The sequence below is a fragment of the Rhinopithecus roxellana genome, chromosome 15 (assembly GCF_007565055.1).
Source record: "Rhinopithecus roxellana isolate Shanxi Qingling chromosome 15, ASM756505v1, whole genome shotgun sequence".
Taxonomy (NCBI): domain Eukaryota; kingdom Metazoa; phylum Chordata; class Mammalia; order Primates; family Cercopithecidae; genus Rhinopithecus; species Rhinopithecus roxellana.
Genome location: NC_044563.1, coordinates 45,165,968 through 45,186,458, shown reverse-complemented (window position 1 = coordinate 45,186,458; position 20,491 = coordinate 45,165,968). Strand labels below are relative to the sequence as shown.

The following is a 20,491-nucleotide window of genomic DNA, read 5'->3' as shown; positions in this document are numbered from 1 at the left end:
GAGTTCATTTTTGTAAGGTGAAAGGAAGGGGTCCAGTTTCAGTTTTCTGCATATGGCTAGCCAGTTTTCCCAGCACCATTTACTGAATAGAAGACCCTTTCCCCACTGCTTATTTTTGTCAGGTTTGTCAAAGATCAGATGGTTGTAGAGGTGTGGTGTTATTTCTGAGGTCTCTGTTCTGTTCCATTGATCTATATCTCCCTTCATGTTAAAAACTCTCAATAAACTAAGTATTGATGGAACATATCTCAAAATAATAAGAGGTATTTATGACAAACCCACAGCCAATATCATATTGAATGGGCAAAAGCTGGAAGCATTCCATTTGAAAACTGGCACAAGACAAGGATGCCCTCTCTCACCACTCCTATTCAACATAGTATTGGAAGTTCTGGCCAGGGCATCAGGCAAGAGAAAGAAATAAAGGGTATTCAAATAGGAAGAGAGGAAGCCAAATTGTCTCTATTTGCAGATGACATGATTTTATATTTAGAAAACCCCATCATCTCAGCCCCAAAACTTAAACTTATAAGCAACTTCAGCAAAGTCTCAGGATACAAAACCAATGTGCAAAAATCACAACCATTTCTTTACATCAATAGTAGATAGCAAAGAGCCAAATCATGAATGAAATCCCAGTCACCATTTTTACAAAGAGAAGAAAATACCTAGGAATACAGCTAAAAAGGGATGTGAAGGACATTTTCAAGGAGGACTACAGACCACTGCTCAAGGAAATAAGAGAGGACATTTAAAAATGGAGAAACATTCCATCCTCATTGGCAGGAAGAATCAATATTGTGAAAATGGTCATACTGCTCAAAGTAATTCATAGATTCAATGCTATACCCATCAAACTACCATTGATATTCTCCCAAGAATTAGAAAAAAACTACTTTAAATTTCATATGGAACCAATAGAGAGACTGTATAGTCAAGACAATCCTAAGCAAAAAGAACAAAGCTGATGGCATCACCCTATGTGACTTCAAACTATACTACAAGGCTACAGCAACCAAAACAGCATGGTGCTGGTACCAAAACAGACATATACTCAGCACGTTGAATCAGAATCTCACATCATCTTCCCAGGACCTCTAAAAAGGAACTGGAGAAGACAGAGCTTAAATGATTTGCCCCAGTCACTTATTGCCTCAGCTAATACGGAGTATGGAGCTGGCATTCAAACTTATGTCTGGCTGACTCCAAAGACTATTACAGCACTGGAGACTGCAAAGTACTTTAAGAACGTATTTTCACTACTTATGTAGAAATTATAAACTCATTTCAGCCAGTTAAAACATCCCCTCTTGAACTGACCTGATTTGGAGTTAACTTAAACCCAAAATACACAGAATGAATTTTGCCTTTGCTGTGAGTCCAGAACCCCTCTTTGCTCCATCCGAGCAGACTGGGGATCTGTTTTCCTTTCTGTCTGGGCCCTCAATGGGTCAAACAACCACAAACCCCTTCTCAAAGCAGGCACAACGTTCTCTGAGGGACCCAGGTCTCCAAATTCCCAGGGTGGCACCTTATCTTCAACCTCAGTTCCTAGTCTTCTCAGCTTCTTAGCAACAGGCACCAACCAGGTGCCTATGGATTTTTTTCATAGTATCTCAAAGCTAAGTCCTCATACAACAAATATTCACTTGATTTGCCAAACACTTCCCTGAGTTAAGTGTTTTGGAAATTAAGCTTTTCAATATCTTCTCTGTATCCCCCTAGCCTATAAACAGGTCCAACCACTTCTCTGATACTGGTATTATTTTTCATATTTTATTGCATATTAAGAGCTTGGTACTCCCAGTTCCATACCACTTACCACTTCCAATAAATTAATGAGCTGCTTTTTAATGAAATGTCTAACATACTAAACCATGTCACATGTGGCCATGAGATGACTTTTAGAGTTTTTGGCCATAAGAATACACACAGTCTGGCAGAACCAAATCCTTTTTTTAAAAAAATATGATGGAGTATGAAAAACTAAGAGCTGTAGACTTTGGCTGGAGGTCCTTTTGGGACATTTTTTTACTTTCAGAAATCAAAACAGGAATTTATGAACTATTCTTCCATGGGTACAAATCTTAGTGAGCTTCTAGCCACATCTGGACCCTACACATATTTTTTCAAGGCCACAATTTGAGAAGCTTTAGCCTCTGGATAATTGGAATTATGGAATTTTTGAGTTGGAGATTACCCAAGAAATCATCTAGTACAGGATTCTGAAACGCCTGGTGAGTAAGGATTAACTATTCAATCATGAATGGCACTTTACATACATTAACTTATTTTGTCCTCCCCCAATTCTCATAACATACATTCTGGTATTATTCCCATTTTATGGATGAAGAAATGGAGAAACAGAGAATTAAGTAACCTGTCCAAGACTCAACGTCAGGTAGTAACACTCCACTTAACCACATCTTTATACTGCATCTTGATCAAGATAGAAATACAGGCCTCAAGGTGGGATGACTTATTCCAGATCACAGAGCTGGTAAGAGTTCACCTCTGTCTGAGTCTGCACCTTGCTTTCAGAAAGCTATTGAGGAGGTACTTCATTACTACTTACCCCATATACATGGGGGTATTGGTGGTGGTATGAGGTAAGTAGTAGTGAAGCACCTCCTTCCTCTTCTCAACTTCCCATACTCAGAATCTCAGCATGCTGACCTTGAGAGTGCTATGGCTTGGGGGTTGGGGCTGGGGGACAGAGTGAAACCTAAGTCATGGGTTTTGCTTCTAAAGATTTTCTTGTGTAACCACTTCTTAAAGTCACAAAATGTTCTTGCAGTGATTTCAGAGCATACTTCTTTGAAAAGATTAAAAACTATCACTAACAAAAAAAAAAAAAAAAAAAAAAAAACCCTCATAAACATCCTAATTGCATAGAATGCATGGATAAGCAGAAGGAAGTAAAACTTAGAGTCTCACCACCAAAGCACAACCACTATTGACATTTTGGTATATGTTCTTCTTGTCACTTTAAGACAGCACATATATTATTAGTTGTGACTATAAACAAAAAGCAATGTTATATCCTGTTTTTTCCACTAAATATTGTCTACATTATGACCCATCTTTGGTAAATATCCTTTTTAAAGTTTGTATAATATACCATGATGAGGGATATGCCACAATTTACTTAATTATTCCTTTATTGTTAGGCATTTGTGCTATTTTCTAAATGTTTCATTATCATAAATAGCTGTAAAGAGCTTTTATGAATAAAGCTTTTATGATATTTAGGCTTACTTATCTTGGACATATTTTCAACATGAAAATACTGGAATTTCTCTTCACTGGAAACATCACTTTATGAGGAACTTCTCAGTGCTGATGTTAATTCTTAAACTGTAAACTGTCTATATGGAAATAAGCAAGTCATTTTGGGATTTTAAATTATATTATCTTTTTAAATGAACTATTTTTTCCCTAAATCATACCAGTATTATAGTTCATTCTTTGGTAGAATGACAAATAGAATTACCCTGCCCACTAATAGCACAGGCACATCTGAAAGTCACACAGCATCAGAAAGTGATTAAGAATAAGAATTCTACCTTTGTGACAGTCCTTTAAAAAACTCATAACCCCAGTCTAATAATGAGGAAAACATCATATAAACCTAGTTGGGGGACATTCTACAGGATACCTAGCCAGTGCCCTTCAGGACTGTCAAGGTCATGAAAAATAAGGAAAGATTGAGACACTGTCATAAACCAGAGGAGATGGGGAGACATGGCAGCCAAATGGAATGTGATACCTTGGATTGGATCCTAGAACAGAAAAGGGACACCAATAGAAAAACTGGTGAAATCCAAAGAAAGTCTGGAGTTTAGTTCATAGTCATGTAGCAATATTAATTTCTTAGTTTTGATAAATGTTAAATGATAAAACCATGGAAATGTTAACAATGTGGGAAAACTGGGTAAGGGGTGTACATGAGCTCTTCTACTAGCTTTGCAACTTTTCTATACATCTAAAATACTCCAAAATAGAAGTTTAGTTTAAAAAAAAAAAAAAAAAAAGATGAAGAACAAAGGATCTAGAGCCAGTCTGATTTGGTTTTCAATTCTGGGTCTGGCATTTATTACTGCTGAGTGGACTTGGACAAATTATTTCCTTGAGCTTTAGTTCATCTAGTATATACATAAAAAATTACCTACTACAGGGGATTGTAGGTTTTGAAAATAATAATGCAGTTAAAGCACTGAGCATTATTCCTGGCACAAGGTGAGCACTCAACAAATGTAAGCCATGTGTTTATTTTGTTTAGTTTGAAGGTTCTTCTTTCCAATTTTTAGTTTCCTCTAAGGTAACTAAGAATTTTATAAAACAAATGCACAACTATGTAAAAAGTGGAAAATTAAAGTCTCATTTAAAAGTTAAACTCAATATAAAGAAGAAAAACTGTTGCATGAATCTGGAAATGATAACTGATGTGGGCTTTGGGGTCATTGCTCTTGTTTTCTATGTTTTAGGTTGTTTCCTAAGAGTAGGTATACTGAGGAGATGCAAGATTTTGAAGAGACTCTACATTTTAGCACAGATTGCCCAAAATAACCAACTTACAAATGCCCACTGTAAGACATGGGAATTTTTTCATTTGCGCTGCTTAGAAAAACAATCTTGTGGAGAATTGAAAATGGTCTGTGCTTGGCCTCTACCCAAAGGCAAATTATTTTAGTATGAAAGTCTAAGGAAAATAATTTAACCACAAGCTATGTGAAGAGGAAAGGAAAAATAACCAAAGGATAAAGAAAAATATACTCTGGCTCTTTCATATATAAAATTTCTTTTTTGGGTGCTAAACTGCAGCACAGATGTGAAACCTGATCTACAAGTTAGGGTCTAATTGACAAAGGGAAAATAAATAATCCAAAAATCTAAAAACTATTCTGAGATGATATTAAACTGCAGTCAAAGACTATAAATGAGCATGGCCAAAAATTATTATTCAATATTGGACCTGGAGTCTCAGACCTGAGTTCAAATTCACTTACAAGATGTAGGATCGAGTCTCCAACTCCCAGTGCGAGCGACACAGAAGACCGGTGATTTCTGCATTTTCAACTGAGGTACTGGGGTCATCTCACTAGGGAGTGCCGGACAATTGGTGCTGGTCAGTTGCTGCAGCCCAACCAGCGAGAGCTGAAGCAGGGCGAGGCATCGCCTCACCTGGGAAGCGCAAGGGGGAAGGGAATCCCTTTTCCTAGCCAGGGGAACTGAGACACACAACACCTGGAAAATCGGGTAACTCCCACCCCAATACTGTGCTTTAAGCAAACGGGCACACCAGGAGAATATATCCCACACCTGGCCAGGAGGGTCCCATGCCCAGGGAGCCTCCCTCATGGCTAACACAGCAGTCTGCGATCTAACCGCAAGGCAGCAGCGAGGCTGGGGGAGGGGCGCCCACCATTGCTGAGGCTTAAGTAGGTAAACAAAGCCGCTGGGAAGCTCGAACTGGGTGGAGCTCACAGCAGCTCAAGGAAACCTGCCTGTCTCTGTAGACTCCACCTCTGGGGACAGGGCACAGTTAACAACAACAACAACAAAAGCAGCAGAAACCTTTGCAAACGACTCTGTCTGACAGCTTTGGAGAGAGCAGTGGACCTCCCAACATGGAGGTTGAGATCTGAGAAGGGACAGACTGCCTGCTCAAGTGGGTCCCTGACCCCTGAGTAGCCTAACTGGGAGACATCCCCCACTAGGGGCAGTCTGACACCCCACACCTTACAGGGTGGAGTACACCCCTGAGAGGAAGCTTCCAAAGTAAGAATCAGACAGGTACACTCGCTGTTCAGCAATATTCTATCTTCTGTAATCTCTGCTGCTGATACCCAGGCAAACAGGGTCTGGAGTGGACCTCAAGCAATCTCCAACAGACCTACAGCTGAGGGTCCTGACTGTTAGAAGGAAAACTATCAAACAGGAAGGACACCTATACCAAAACCCCATCAGTACGTCACCATCATCAAAGACCAGAGGCAGATAAAACAAGATGTAGGATCATGGCTGGGCACAGTGGCTCATGCCATTGCTCTGGGAGGCCAAGGTGGGCAGATTTCCTGAGTCCAGGAGTTCCAGACCAGCCTGGGCAACATAGCAAAACCCCATCTGTACTAAAAATACAACAAATTATTGGGCATGGTGGCACGCACCTTTAATCCCAGCTACTTGGGAGGCTGAGGTGAGAGAATAACCTGAGCCTGGGAGGTGGAGGCTGCAGTGAGCTGATACTGTACCACTGCACTCCCACCCTGTCTCAAAAAAAAAAAAACAAAAACAAAAGTAGGATCATAAACTACCTAACATGAATCACCTAGCTTCAGTTTTCTTACTCCAAAAGTTGTAGTAATATTCACATCAAAAATTCTTATAGAGCTAATACAAGGATTAAATGAGATAATGTCTATGAAAAACACCTTCCACAGATGTCACATATAGGAAGCAATGAAGAAATATTAGCTAAGTCAAAATCTAAACATACACAGCCTAGAGCTGGTCACATATATAACATTGTTGCTGATATAGTTTGGATATTCGTCCCTGCCCAAATCTCATGTTGAACTGTAATCCTCAATGTTGGAGGTGGGGCCTGGTGCAAGGTGTTTAGGTTACGGGGCAGATCCCTCATGGCTTGGTGCTGTCCTCATGATAGTAAATTAGTTATCATGAGATCTGGCCTTTTTTTTTTTTTTTTTTGAGATGGAGTCTCACTCTGTTGCCCAGGCTGGAGTGCAATGGCATGATCTTGGCTCACTGCAACCTCCACCTCCTGGGTTCAAGCGGTTCTCCTGCCTCAGCTTCCCGAGTTGTGGGGATTACAGGCACATGCCACCACACCCAGCTAAGTTTTGTATTTTTAGTAGAGACAGGGTTTGACCATGTTGGTCAGGCTGTTCTCAAACTCCTGAGCTTGTGATCTGCCCGCCTCGGCCTCCCAAAGTGCTGGGATTATAGGTATGAGCCACCACGCCTGGCCGAGATCTGGTCATTTCTAAGTGTGTGGCACCTTCTTTCCCCGACCCACCATTGCTCTTGCTAAGCCCCCACTTTGCCTTCCACCATGAGTAGAAGCTCCGTGAGGCCTCCCCAGAAGCAGATGTCAGCACTATGCTTCCTGTACAGCTTACAGAACCATAAGCCAATTAAACCTCTTTTCTTATAAATTACCCACTCTCAGGTATTTCTTCATAGCAGTGCAAGAACAGCCTAATACAGTTTCTAATGTTAAATATGCAATCTTATTGGTGAAAAATACTATTAATGTGAGAAATTATAGAATACTGAAATCGTATAATGAAGTACTAAATTGAGGGTTAAAAATAAGGTACTAATTAACTTCAGTTTTCTTCTGGCTGCCAAATTTGATCTTACTTGTTGATATGGTTTGGCTGTGTCCCCACCCAAATCTCATCTTGAATTGTAGCTCCCATAATTCCCACATGTTGTGGGAGGCACCTGGTGGGAGATAATTGAATCACAGGGGCGGTTTCCCCTGTACTGTTCTCGTGGTAATGAATAAGTCTCACGAGATCTGATGGTTTTATAAGGTGAAACCCGTTTTGCTTGGTTCTCATTCTTTCTTGCCCTCTGCCATTAAGAAATGCTTTTGCCTTCTGCCATGACTGTGAGGTCTCCCCAGCCACGTGGAACTGTGAGTCCATTAAACCTCTTTTTCTTTATAAATTACCCCATCTCGGGTATGTCTTTATCAGGTACATGAAAACAGACTAATACACTTGTCAACATGTTACCTTTTATAAGTGAAAATAAGGAAGGGCTTGGATTAAATATTATACATTAATTAGGGCAGCAAATTCATCCCTTAAGTGTGAGCCTGATTAACTGATTAATGTTCTCCCAACTATGGGATTCACAGTAATTCACAGCCACAAACCATTTATCCAGGGAATAAGCTCTTTCATACAAGTAAATTTTCCAGTGTAATTATCTTCCCTGTTCAGTGCTAAAATGTCAATATTTTTTGAACAAAAATAAAAAATAAAAAGTTAGTTACATTATCTGTTTCATATTCTAGATTACAAACACAAATCCTATTTTCCCTTAAATCTCTACACTTAGCACAGTGCCTGGCATGTACTAGATGTTCAAAAAAAGTTTTATTAAACTGAAGTGTATGACATATATCCCTACTTTCTTAAACAGTTAATGAATATGATCCAATCTTATCAATGACTATAATAATTATTCTTAACTCAATAACTATATATCATTTCAGGTGAGTGAAGTCCTTTGGGCAATTTGCCTTCATGAAATGGTCTCAGACATGTAATATTTTAATTTTTCCAGCTTGCTTTTAAAGTTTTCTATCTCTTCTTTTATTGAAAAGACATCAGTGATTACTGCTATCTGTTGTCACATTGCCTCCTTTGAGGGTCTACTCTTTTCTAATATGTTGTATATTGGGAACTCAGAGAATCAACTTGTTAGGATGACATCTAAAAATAAGAGTGATACGCAAGGGACTTTGGAGTTAGTATGTGAAATCAGATCTTTGGATTAAAACTGCAGCACTATGCTATATGGTCACAGAAAAAATGTCAACCACATGTAAGGGAACAATCATTAAAGGGAGTTTATCTCACGTTCATTTGCGCATTTGTTCTGAAGCTTACAAAGGGGTTACCTTTATGCCTTCAAGAAGATACAGGCACCTTTACCAGGTAGCCCACTTTGAGGAGTTAATTTCAGCTATTTGTGTGCCTTAATATCATACATCTTTTTTTGATCAAATGTTTTAAAATTCAGACATTTTGCTAATTCAGCCAATTTCTCTGTCCTCTAGGGCCTCAATCCAGTTTCCTGAGGTTTTTAAAAAATGGGCTCCATCTGACCTAGGCCCACTTGTCTTGGTGCATTTTCCCAGCAGAGCATGAGGTTTCTCATGGTTGTGATTGGTTAACTAATACAAGACAGCCCAGGCTCCTGACCAGGACTCCACCAAAGCAAGGTCTGGGTTTGGATCCAGGGGACAAATGATGTTGAGGGAACTCTTCCAAGCCTCACGATAAAGTGTCCAGACCAAAATGTTTCAGTTTTGAGTCCAGATCAGAAAATTAAAATCCACCTATTCCTGCCATCTCCAAATTTTGCTAGAATTGCTTTGGGAAAATTGTTTGCCAACTTGAAATATTTATTTCCCGTCCTGTCACAATGTTCTTTGAGGTAATAAGAGGTAATAAAGTCACTCTTTTCAACAATTTCAGTCCGGGTCTAAGGCCAGTAAGAAAACATTGTTTTTATTGGCATAGAATTCATGGATTTAAGAATAATTAAGGTTAGCTGCATCATAGTTTTTAAACTTTTTTCCGCCTTAGTCTTGGCTAATTTGTTAGCATGATTCTCAGAATTCTTAAACAAAAATGCAGAACTCTGAATTATTTACAATTGGCCTGAGAATGTCTCTTGAGTAATCATCAGGCCAGGACTGGTTTCACCTCTTCAAAAAGTTTTTTTTTTCTCTCTGTAAAGTTAAATCAGGAGTCATTCTTTTCTTTCTCTCCTTCCATTCTTTTTCTTTCCTTCATTCCTTTCTTCGTCTTTCTTGCCTACAAATTCCTCAGTTTTAAACTTGTTTTTGTGAATAGGGTTGTATTCAAATTCAAGCTGACTTAAAATGTAAGTTTAAGGCAAAGTTAGTCTAACCTCAGCATAATTTGATAATGAAGATCTAGTGGGCTTTCAGGAGAAATAACATTCAAATCATAATTACAATTGAGGTTGGAATAATGGGGAAAGGGAAGGTCTGAGTGAGATTTGAAATAAATCAGAATATAAAAATATGTCTTAAATGCACTTTTACATAAATGAAAATGAACCCTGTAAAGCAGAATGTGATTTACTTTTTCCTTTAAGAGAGTTATTTATTTTTAGAGCTTCCAGGAGCTTTATGGATTATCTCTAGTCCAGAGATAACAGGAAAGTTTCAAATTCCAGCGTTGTTAGTGGGTGCCTAGGGCTCTGTGTTAAATATTGTATTGGATAGCCTCATCAGGCCTCAGCGAGGAGGGTCGTGATTGATTAATGATGTTTGCCATGGCCAGGTGAGAATGCAGGTGGTGCAGGACTTGTGGAAGGATATGTGTGGAGGGACATGTTCCAGATACCTTTCACGGATCCAGTGTAAACTACAATCTTGACAGCGGTAAAATCTTAGACTGCAGAGAAATTGTCTGCCAATAGTCACATGGATAGGTTGTGCCACAGCTAAAACAAAAGCTGTGCATGTGGATTCTCATTTTACACTTCCCTATCAATGGGAGTCATTTAAAAATGCATTACATAGTTCAGACACTGCTATATCCCTGATATATCTACAGGGATTGTGGGAGGGCATTAAAAAAAAAAAAAAACAAAAAACAAAGTTGTTTACTGCTCACTCAGTGCTCTCTTGAGATGAGAGTACCTAATAGTGTCTGTTAAAACAGGTGGCTTTCTGGTAGATCTGATCGATTACTGATTCAGTCAAAGGTGAGGCCTCAGCAACTATATTTTTATCAAGAGCTCAGAAGGTCTGTGGACCACAGTTGAAAAACCCTGAGACAATATCTCGTTTCTTCCTGACAGTTATGTTCCCTGGTTTTCCCACTTCACACTGTCCTTTTTACCACCTCTTCTGTCTATGGATCTCTTTCTCCTGTGTATATTTTTTGATGTTTTCTTGTTTCTTCTCTCACTTTTTGGTGCAGCTTCTCTTATTCCTGACTCTGGCTGCCATCATTGGCAGATGAAAGAGTTCCTTTTATTTATTTGGTGAATTGATCCATCAAGATTGTCTTCAAAGCTTTGTCTTTGAAGTTTTCACCTGTTCCCAACCACTCCCCCTGGAAGCTTGTTTCCTGTACTGTTAAGAGCATGGACCCTGAAGGCAGACTACCTGAATTCAAACCCTACCTCCACCTCTTATTGGCAGAGTGACCTTGTGTAAATGACATCAGTTCTGTGTCTCAGTTAACACATCTGTAAAATGGAAATCGTATCTACCTGTGATGGTTAGTTTTATGTGCCAACTTGACTGAGTCAGGGAATACCCAGACAGCTGGTAAAACATTATTTCTGAGTGTCTATGAGGGTGTGTCTGGAAGAGATTAGCATTTGAATCAGTAGAATGAGTCAAGAAGTTCTGCATAGTCTCATCTGGAATCATCCAATCCATTGAGGGCTCACCCAAATAGAATAAAAAGGCAGAGGAAGGGTGCGTTGTCACTCTCCTCTTGAGCTGGGACATCCATCTTCTCCTGACCTTGGATATCAGAGCTCCTGGTTCTTGGGTCTTCAGACTCTGGGACTTACACTCTGGCTCCCCTCTTTCTCAGGCCTTTGAACTCAGACTGAATCACACCACTGGCTTACCTGGTGTTCCAACTTGCAGATGGTATATTGTGTGTTCTTTCTGGCTTCTGTAATTGCATGAGCAAATTCCTATAATAAATCTCCTCTTACATATCTGTGTATGTCCTGTTGGTTTTGTTTCTTTGGAGAACACTGACTAATATACTACCACGTGATTGTTATGAAGATTAATTTAAATGAGTTAACAAAAGTTAAAGTGCTTAGAACAGGGTGTGGTATATTAAGGTGTTATGTAAGTTGTTGCTATTATTATTTTTGGCTTCATAGTGGAGAATAAAATAACCAAGGCATTGTTATAGAAATAGCAATGTTATAGAAATTACAACTTAATCCAAGGCTCAATCAACCAATCATTTCACAGGTACCTCTGAGGGCCTTTCCAGTTCAGCAGCAAGCAGTAATGAAATGTTCTGTGTGTGCCTAGGTGTATTGTAGAACATACTTTTCCCCTCTGCAGATTATGAATGCCTTTTCTTAATAGAGTAGATGTCTTCTGGAGTGTCTGCCCAGATCAAAATCACACCTCCCCACCTGCCCACACACATATGCCCACTCCCTCTCCAGCAGGCTTGATGTACAATGTGCCCCCTTCCCTCTAGCTGCTGACTAAACCAGGAGTAGCCACCGAACTCCAGCTGGGCCAATCCATTCTTTCCCTTATAGTTTATTTTTGAGACCAGGAGTTTATACCTCTGAGGTCGGAAGTTGAATATAAATTTTGGGAGCTCTGGGGCAGCCATGTTCCCCACGATGTTGGGAAGTTGAAGCTGGCTTATCGACCATAAGAAAGAAGCTGGACGATTCTGAGGGCTTCTCAGCCCTGAGTTCAGTATTCCCCTGAGCCTGCCTGAATTCCACTAACTGGCTCTTGTCAGACACCCCTATAACCTCCTATTCTCTATTTCTCTTAATCTAGATACGTTTGTTTTTGTTTAAACCAGCAGAGATTTAGCATTTACTTTCGCTAGCAGTTGCTGTGAAATTTGTGGATTCTCTGACAAATCTCCTCCAAGCCGACAAACAGAATCAAATAAAAACAATATGTTTACTATATAAATATAGGTTTGAGAACACTCCTCTATTCTCCTTACTCCCAATGCCCCACTCAACCAGATTACTGCCCTAGGCCATACCTCATGCAGAGTTTCTGGAGTGGCTACTATTTATAGGAACATTTGAGAAAACTGGTCACAGAAAATCGCCTAAGATTGATTTTGTTGATTTAAAAACAGCCTATGTGGAAAACTTAGCTGATTACATTGAGCGATTCAATTTTATTAGCTGGTTAATAGGTAAACTGCATGCATAAATGTTTGCGAAACATACCATTCTTCTGCTTTTCTCTGTTATTTCCGTCTGATTCCTCCACACTTCTCCTCTGGCATCAGATAGTGGGAGAGAAAGGGCAAATGGGCTGCTCTAAGGACCCGATCACAGAGGGTCTCATGTACCATTGTCAGGACATTGGCTTTACTTGGAGAACAGTATTGCAAAGGCCACAGAGAAAAGAGAAAATGTAGCATGTGGAGCCCTACAAGTATTTGGACTATGTGTAGAGAGATGAGAGCAGAGAGGTAGATAGGAGTTGGAAAATGACAGGCTTAGGAGAAAGGACATTGTCCTGAAGTAACAGAATACCATTTAGTCATGTTCAAATTTGCTAGAAGAAACATTTCTGTTTTCAGTATTTTTAATTAAATATTTTTCTTTAGTATTCTCATTATAAGAAATCCAAATAGTTAAACAGTACATAGAATAAAAAATAGGAGTGTTCTTACGCCCATTGCCAAACTCCTCACCAGACATTAACTATCGTTTACAAAGTATATCTGAGAAAGCTTGGGTAGAAGATACAGCACCCTGGGTTTGGTGACCATAGTTACAGAGTACAGGTTGTTTCCATGCAGCAAGATCCAAGAATGAAGAAGCATAGCTGAGCATACATCCTAGATAACTCAAAGACCCCAAGGAACATCAACATTTGTTCAAAATACAGGAACAATGATGAATTTGCAGTGCCTCAATTACATAATCAGGAACCTCCCATATCACCGGCTAGAAAGAACTCGTCTGCCAGCTCATGATTAGGGAGAATATGGGCTCTGGAGTCAAAGAGACCTGGGTTTGAATCCCAGCTCTTACAGGTAACTGTTGGCTTAACCTTTCTGTAACTCAGATTCCTTCTCCATGTATTCAACCATGCAATAAATATTTATCCAGAGCCTTCTAAGTGTCAAAATTTGTGCCAGGCACAGGAGATTAGCAGAAAGAAACCCAGTCACTGCCATCATGAAGCCAGCCTAATGAGAGAGACAGACATTGAGTCAGAATTCACAAATTAATGTAAAACTGAAATTAAGAGGCTCTATAGTATAGAATTAAGAGCACAGAGCCTGAAACGAGATTGTCTGAGTTCAAGGTCTGGTTCTTCTGCTTTCTACCTCAGCATAACTTTGAGTAAGTAGGTATTTCCCTCTCTGTGTCTCTGTATCGTTATCTGTAAAATGGGGATAATATGAGTATACACCTCCACAGGGTTTTTACGGGATTAAATCTTGAAAAGTGCCTAGAATTGTGCTGGTACATAGTGCTATATAAGTATTCATCTTTATTTTCACTAATTATAGTAAATGATATGGAGAGAAGATATACAGTGCAATATAGATATGATAGAGGGGACTGACTACATCAGGAAGTTCAGGGAAGGCTTCCTGTGCCTGTTATTAAATTATTGTCTCATTGCTCCAAACCTACTCCTCTATTGTCTGTGTTGCAATGTTGGGGCTGGAACCCTGTAAACCACATTGCAAACTGCCTTTATGCTTGGCTCTGCCAAGAGAGTACAATAGAGACCAAAAGCCTAGAAAAGAAAGAAGAAACTGGCTCCTTTCTGTCTACTTCCTGAGAGATTTCTGTGGCATCCTCTACCTGTGAGTGGCACCCAGGGAATGCTTCTTCACCTGGGCAGTAGCAGTTCCGTCCTGTGGCAACAGCTCAGTGTAGTGAGCAATTTTTCTGCTATTTGTAAAACCAGCCTCATCTCACCCTATCTCATAGACACCTGCACCAGCCAGTTGGTACCCTCTCCTCAGAAGTCTGGGTCTCAGACCTCTTGGCCTCTTCTCTAATTTTCTGCCTTTTAATAATTCCAACTTTTGTCCCTGTAGACCTAAAGATGGTAGGTACTTCCTAGAGTTGCTATCCCTGTGGTACCTTAGAGCAGAGACTGTCAAACTTTTTCTGTAAAGGGCCAGATAGTGAATATTTCAAACTTGGTGGGCCACATAAAAACTTTGTTGCATTTTCTTTCTAACAAGCTTTATAAAGGTAAAAACCATTCTTAGCTCACCAGTCATACATACAGGCCATGAACTGAATTTGGCCCATGGGCCACAGTTTGCCAATCCCAGCTTAGAGTTTTCCTTTTTCTTCTGTTACTTGGCCAACAACTTTGCACTTGTTTAATCATTCATTATATTATATCCCCTCTGTTTCAAATAACTGGTGTGGTTTTTTGTCTCCTGCCTAGACCCTGACTGGCATATTTTCCTTGGGATCTGAAGGAAGAGTTGGAACTAAGTAGGTAAAGGGTGATAAGAGAATTTGGAGGTGGAAAGAGGGAGAAGGGTTTTCCAAAAGAGGAAAGTAGGTGTATAAATGCCCTGCAGTGGAAGGAAGCAAGGCTCACTTAAGAACTGCTGTGGTCAGAGCAGACAGAATCACAGGCAGTATGGGGTCAGCCCATGCAAGACCTTGGAGACAATGTTAGAGATTTGGCTTTCTATTCTAAAAGCTCTGGAAAGTTGAGAAGGGTTTTAAGAACATGGGTTATAGGCTCCTATTTGTATGTTGAAATTATCTTCATGGGTAAAATAGAGTGTGGCAAGGATTGAATGATCTAACATTTAGAAAACAACTTGTATAAATCTAATAGATGCTCAAGAAATCTCAATTTCTCCTTTTTATCTCCTTTCTGTACCATGACTATAAGGACTGTTGCTGGATTTCTGACAAAATTGCAACCAAATTTGCTTGCCCTTTGTGATTTTCAACTTTGGCTTTTCAAAGTTGGCTTTTTCAAATAGTGAAAGTCTTTCTATCCATATGCATACAAATATTAAGTGTATTATCTCTTTATTCTTGTCTTGCCCAAGACCGTGAATATAATTTTTCAATCAGACACACAATGAAGTTACCAAGATTCTGAGAATCATATACACACCCATTTGGCAAGCACAGTCTTGGCAGCTTTTCTGCTGATTTATGAAGTCTGCCCACTCTCCTTACTCTGAAGGATTCAGTATCAACCTCAAAATCACAACCCTCAGGACCCAATGAATATCCTTAAGGCTCCTCTGCCAAGGCCATCTCACTAGCAGATTTAATGTGCAGCAGAAGCCTTCATACTTGTACTAAAGAAAAAGCACAGGAAGCTGAATGTGGGGCAAGAAGCCTGTGGGCTCGCAAGGAAAGGGTGGCTTCAGTTACACCACGTATAAGCAATTCCCAGTTTCAGATGTAAAAGCAGAATGGCTTCTGGAATCAATTAAGATGAAAATATCACCCTTTCCAGGATGTCTATGCTTCCAGCTGAAGTCCCCCCACCCTCCATGTCCGGTCACCATGTGTGCGGTCCTGTGCTACGCGGCCTGAGAGAATGCAAAGAAGAACAGCAACAGGTCCTGCCCTCTGGTGCAGATGATTCAATGGAGAAGACGGTAGACATCTTTTGGGTGCTTGCATCTCAAACTCTGAGAGAACTTATACTCTATTTGGAGAGTTAAGATTTAAGTTCATAAAATAATTACATGCCAGTATATAGGAGTCAATCCTTTGGTTCCCACTGTGAGACACAGTCAGTGTGGCGTGTGGCTACCAGCCTTGGCTGAGCTCCCTTGCCTCCCTCCATCTCCAGCCTCCTCCCAATACTTCGGGAGACACTGGAGCCTGTTCTGGGCCCTACTCCTGGGGCAGCAGATATTTAAGCAGCTCCATCTCCCCCATCTAAGATGTTATTTCTGTCTTTCCTATGCAGTTGTTCTCACTTTTGGCTACATATTTGTGTTACTTGGGGAACTTTTAAAAATTCTGATGCCTAGGCCATAAGCTAGACCGATTTGTTCAGAATCTCTGCAGGTGAGACGGCCATTAGTATTTTTAAAAATTTCTCAAATGACTGTAAAGTGCAGTCAAGGCTGAGAATCAGTGTCCTACAGTGGCTCTGTCTTCGTAGACTATTTGATACTAAGGTCTATTTTCTGATCTAGACATCAGTCTTACCTGGAAGCTCTTAATAATGTTTCTGTTCTGGTCACCTGCCTAGGAACTCTGCTCCTTTCTAGGTAATGGGTTAGATAACCACGTCAGAAAATGGAAATACAGACTTTAGATTCATGCAGACCACAGTTGCAACTCCTGCACTGGGTAGGCCTTGACTCAATTATGGGGCCTGTGAGCTTCAGTTTCATAGTCCTACTTCCAGAAAAGTCTATAAGAAGGAGAAACTTCATATGGAGAGAAACCTCTAAATCTAGTATTGACAAGCAAGGGATGGAAAAATCAAAGATAAAGAAAGTGCTGTGCTTGTCATCTGATTCTCCCAAAGCATAGAACCAGTCTGCTCTTCTTCTCACAGTCTTGCATTAACAATTCCAATTAAACAGAGTCTGCAAAGAGAGGCTTGGGAGCTACATGCATGCCCCTTGTTCCTGCAAAACCTAACCGGTGATACAGAGAATTCAATGGGTCTGACTGATGATTTGTCTTTTGGGGAAAGAAAACCCAGGCCTGGAAACTGGAACCCTGCTATCTTTCTCACCAGGTCATGAGAATGTCTAGCATCTCGAGTTCATGTCCCTGAACTTATATTCCTTTGTCATAACATTCAGAGCAGCTGGACTATTCCCAGAGGCATGGCTTTGTCTGTGGGGTTTCAAAACACATTTCGAGAGAAAGATGCAGGGTTCGTACTCATTTATTTGTTTTCCTAAAGAAGCCCTTAACTTAAAAACAGTTTTTAAAAACGGAGAAACAAACTCTTTTGCTGAAGAAGGGAGGTTGACTAAATATGTTTTGGGTAAGACCCTCCCCCTCCCCCGTGGGTAAAGGACACATTTCCTCCCACCAGGAACTAGTATACTTATACTGGTTACAACTCCCTTCATCACTTGGAGCCTGAGGCACTGTATGAAGATAAAACTACTTGAAGTTTGAAGTTTTACTCTCTGAGAGAAAACATATCAGCCAGTCTACGCTGTCCTCCAATATTAAAGTCAACTCTTACTGTCTTGGGTATCTTCTGTGTCTTGGTGTCCCATTGTTTGTTTCCAGAGTTCAAGAGTAGCCCTGTGGACACAGGCCAGGGGTATTTGAGGCTTTGAGCAAAGCAGTCATTCTTATCTAATGAGGCAGCTTACAGAACTTACCCTGCTAGCTGGGCTTACTACCACCTACCCGCTACTGCCAGGTGCCTCACTAGCAGCTTAGATGGCTGAGAACTTGTGATTGAAGTTGGATGTAAATAACAGTCTAAATGTGCACTCTTGAGGTTTAATTCTGCTATAGCTGCACCATGACAGTGAGGCGGTATGAAGCACGCAGAAGAGGAAACTGAGTCTGAATAATGCCTACACAAGCACTTGTTTCAGAACTGTAGACCTGGAGGAACTTCGGAGGTTCTGCAGTGATTTACTTGCCACCAACAACAGAGATCTACATCCCCGATGAACCTTTTGTTGTTTTGATCTATTTTACATACAATATGTCCCCCCAAAAAATGTTCTTTTGAAGAAGAGAGTTCAAGGCCATGCTAATAACATATGAGCTAAAGGTTTGAGTTACCTCTATTATCAATAAAGGGAAAAAGCAAGCAGCAGAAGCGTTGATTTCTGGTCATGAGGCCCTGACTGACAGCACTTGTTTGAAGTATTTTCCAAATGCAGCTGGACTCGGCAGGCTCCAACTCCAGTGACATCTCTGGGGGCCTGACACCTGAGTGGGTTTGGTCTCCAAAGCCTCTCCTGTATCCTTCATGATGTTATGGATTGTGCTGTCTCTGGGTTTCCACAAAACAGAGCACTGGGAATGTGTTCCTGGCCTTTTCTTTGCTACAGAGTTTAAACAGCCACAAGTGCTTTACACACAAACTTCCAAGCCCAAAAGCAACATTATAATTTTAGGTAAAAACCAAACCTCCTGCAGTGTTTGCCTCAAACAAGTCCAAATGCCAAGAGAAATCAAAAGGATGAAGCAGATTTGATCAAATCAGGCCTGTGGTCTGGAGACAACACACTCTGCGGCATCTTCTCAGAATACCAATCCCCAGCGTCTCCTCAGAAGCTGTTGTTATTCTTGAATGACCATGTTACTAAATGTGAGTAGAACGTTAGAAAGCTGAGTCAGGACTTTCAAAGGCTGAGGCCAGTGCCTGTGCAGTGCTGCACAGAGTGTGCAGGCAGTGGGGAGGCAGTGAAGGTTTGAAAGGGAGCCATAGCTAATCAGGAGCCCCTGAGGAAACCCGGAAAGGAGCAGGGTGAGAGAGGGTCGGTGGTTAGATGGTGTTTGTGGAAGCCTCATTTCCGATGGAGGCGGCAGGGATGGCGGGAAGGATGTAAATGGGGGAGGACTGGGGTGGGAGGACCAACCAAGTCACAGATGAGCCCAGGTCTGGGACCTGAGGCCCTGGGAAACATGAGGTTGGAGGAACTGCTGGATTAGGGGAAGGATGCTATGTACTGAATTGCAGATGTTAGGTTGAACAAAATCTCTCTTAACAAGCAGTTACAAAATAGTGGTCATGGAGCTTGGCCTGAAGAGCTATAGCCAGTAAGTTCCAAAACTTGGTTTGAATACAGGGATTTCCGATTCTGAAGCCAGTGGTCACAGTCCCTGTACTCTCCTGCCTCCCACTTCTCTGCACATTAATGTCTTGGTGAGATGTAGCTCATTAGGAGGGATAGATAAGTTACAGATCTAAGTTGGGGTCTTCCAAAGCTAAGGTCAGTCCACCTACAAAATTGCCTGTAACTTGTAGGCAGTGACAAGAATGTGAGAGAACTAGTGCCAAACTCATAAGAAAACCGTGGGCAATGAAGGGGTTTTAGTGGTTCCCAAATCCAAATACATATCAGAATCTCCTTGGTGAACTTAAAAAAAAAAATTCCTTAGCTCCTTCTCCAACCTAATAGATCAGACTGACTTGTTTATAAAACTCCTCAGATAATTCTGATGCATGTAGAGCCATGGGCATAACAAAGACAATTTGAGTGAAGCTTTAAAAATAACAGGCAATAATAATAACAGGCATGGCACATTGGATGCTTACGGGCTGCCAGGCATTGTTCTGATAGCTATAAATTATTATTTTGAGATCGAGTTTTACTCTTGTCACCCAGGCTGGAGTATAGTGGCACAATCTCAGCTCACTGCAGCCTCCGCCTCTCGGGTTCAAGCAATTCTCCTGGCTCAGCCTCCTGAATAGCGGGGATTACAGGCGCCCACCACCATGACTGGCTAAGTTTTGTATTTTTAGTAGAGAGAGGGTTTCATCATGTTGGCCAGGCTGGTCTCGAACTCCTGACCTCAGGTGATCCTCCTGCCTCAGCCTCCCAAAGGGCTGGGATTACAGGTGTGAGCCAACACGCCCAGCCAAATTATTTTATTTCACCTATATGAAGAAGACTGCAGATGAAGAAACCGAGGTTTAAAGAGGCTAAATACCTTGCCCATAGCCACATAGTGGCTGTGATTCCCCTTCAGACCTGCCTGACTCCAACAGCATAGTGGTGTGGACTGGAGACCTCTAGAAGTGATGTGTTCAAGGGCTGCTGGGTGCAAGAGAGTACAGCCTAAGCAGAGGGCCTCTGGGAGAGCAGCTTCACAGGGGCCTCACAGTTTGCTGGGGAAGTAGTGGGGAACTGCCTGATCTGAGAGCCTAAATGGGGGAGTGAAGAAGGGAGACAAAATGGCCGAGGGGAGCCAGGTAGAGCAGGCTCTGGAAGCCAGGTATCTCAGACTCGCTTCCCTGTGCCTGCTTCTGCCTGTTCCTCACACTACAGCCAAGAAGATATATTCTTTTACTTTAGCAGGGTTTCCTGAAAAGAAC

The 20,491-nt window shown here is 41.0% G+C and overlaps 1 protein-coding gene across 2 annotated transcripts in view; it reads right to left on the bottom strand.

Annotated features, from left to right (window-relative positions):
- ME3 (malic enzyme 3) overlaps nucleotides 1–20,491 on the bottom strand; it is a 217,448-nt gene that overhangs the window by 162,484 nt on the left and 34,473 nt on the right. The window lies entirely within an intron of this gene.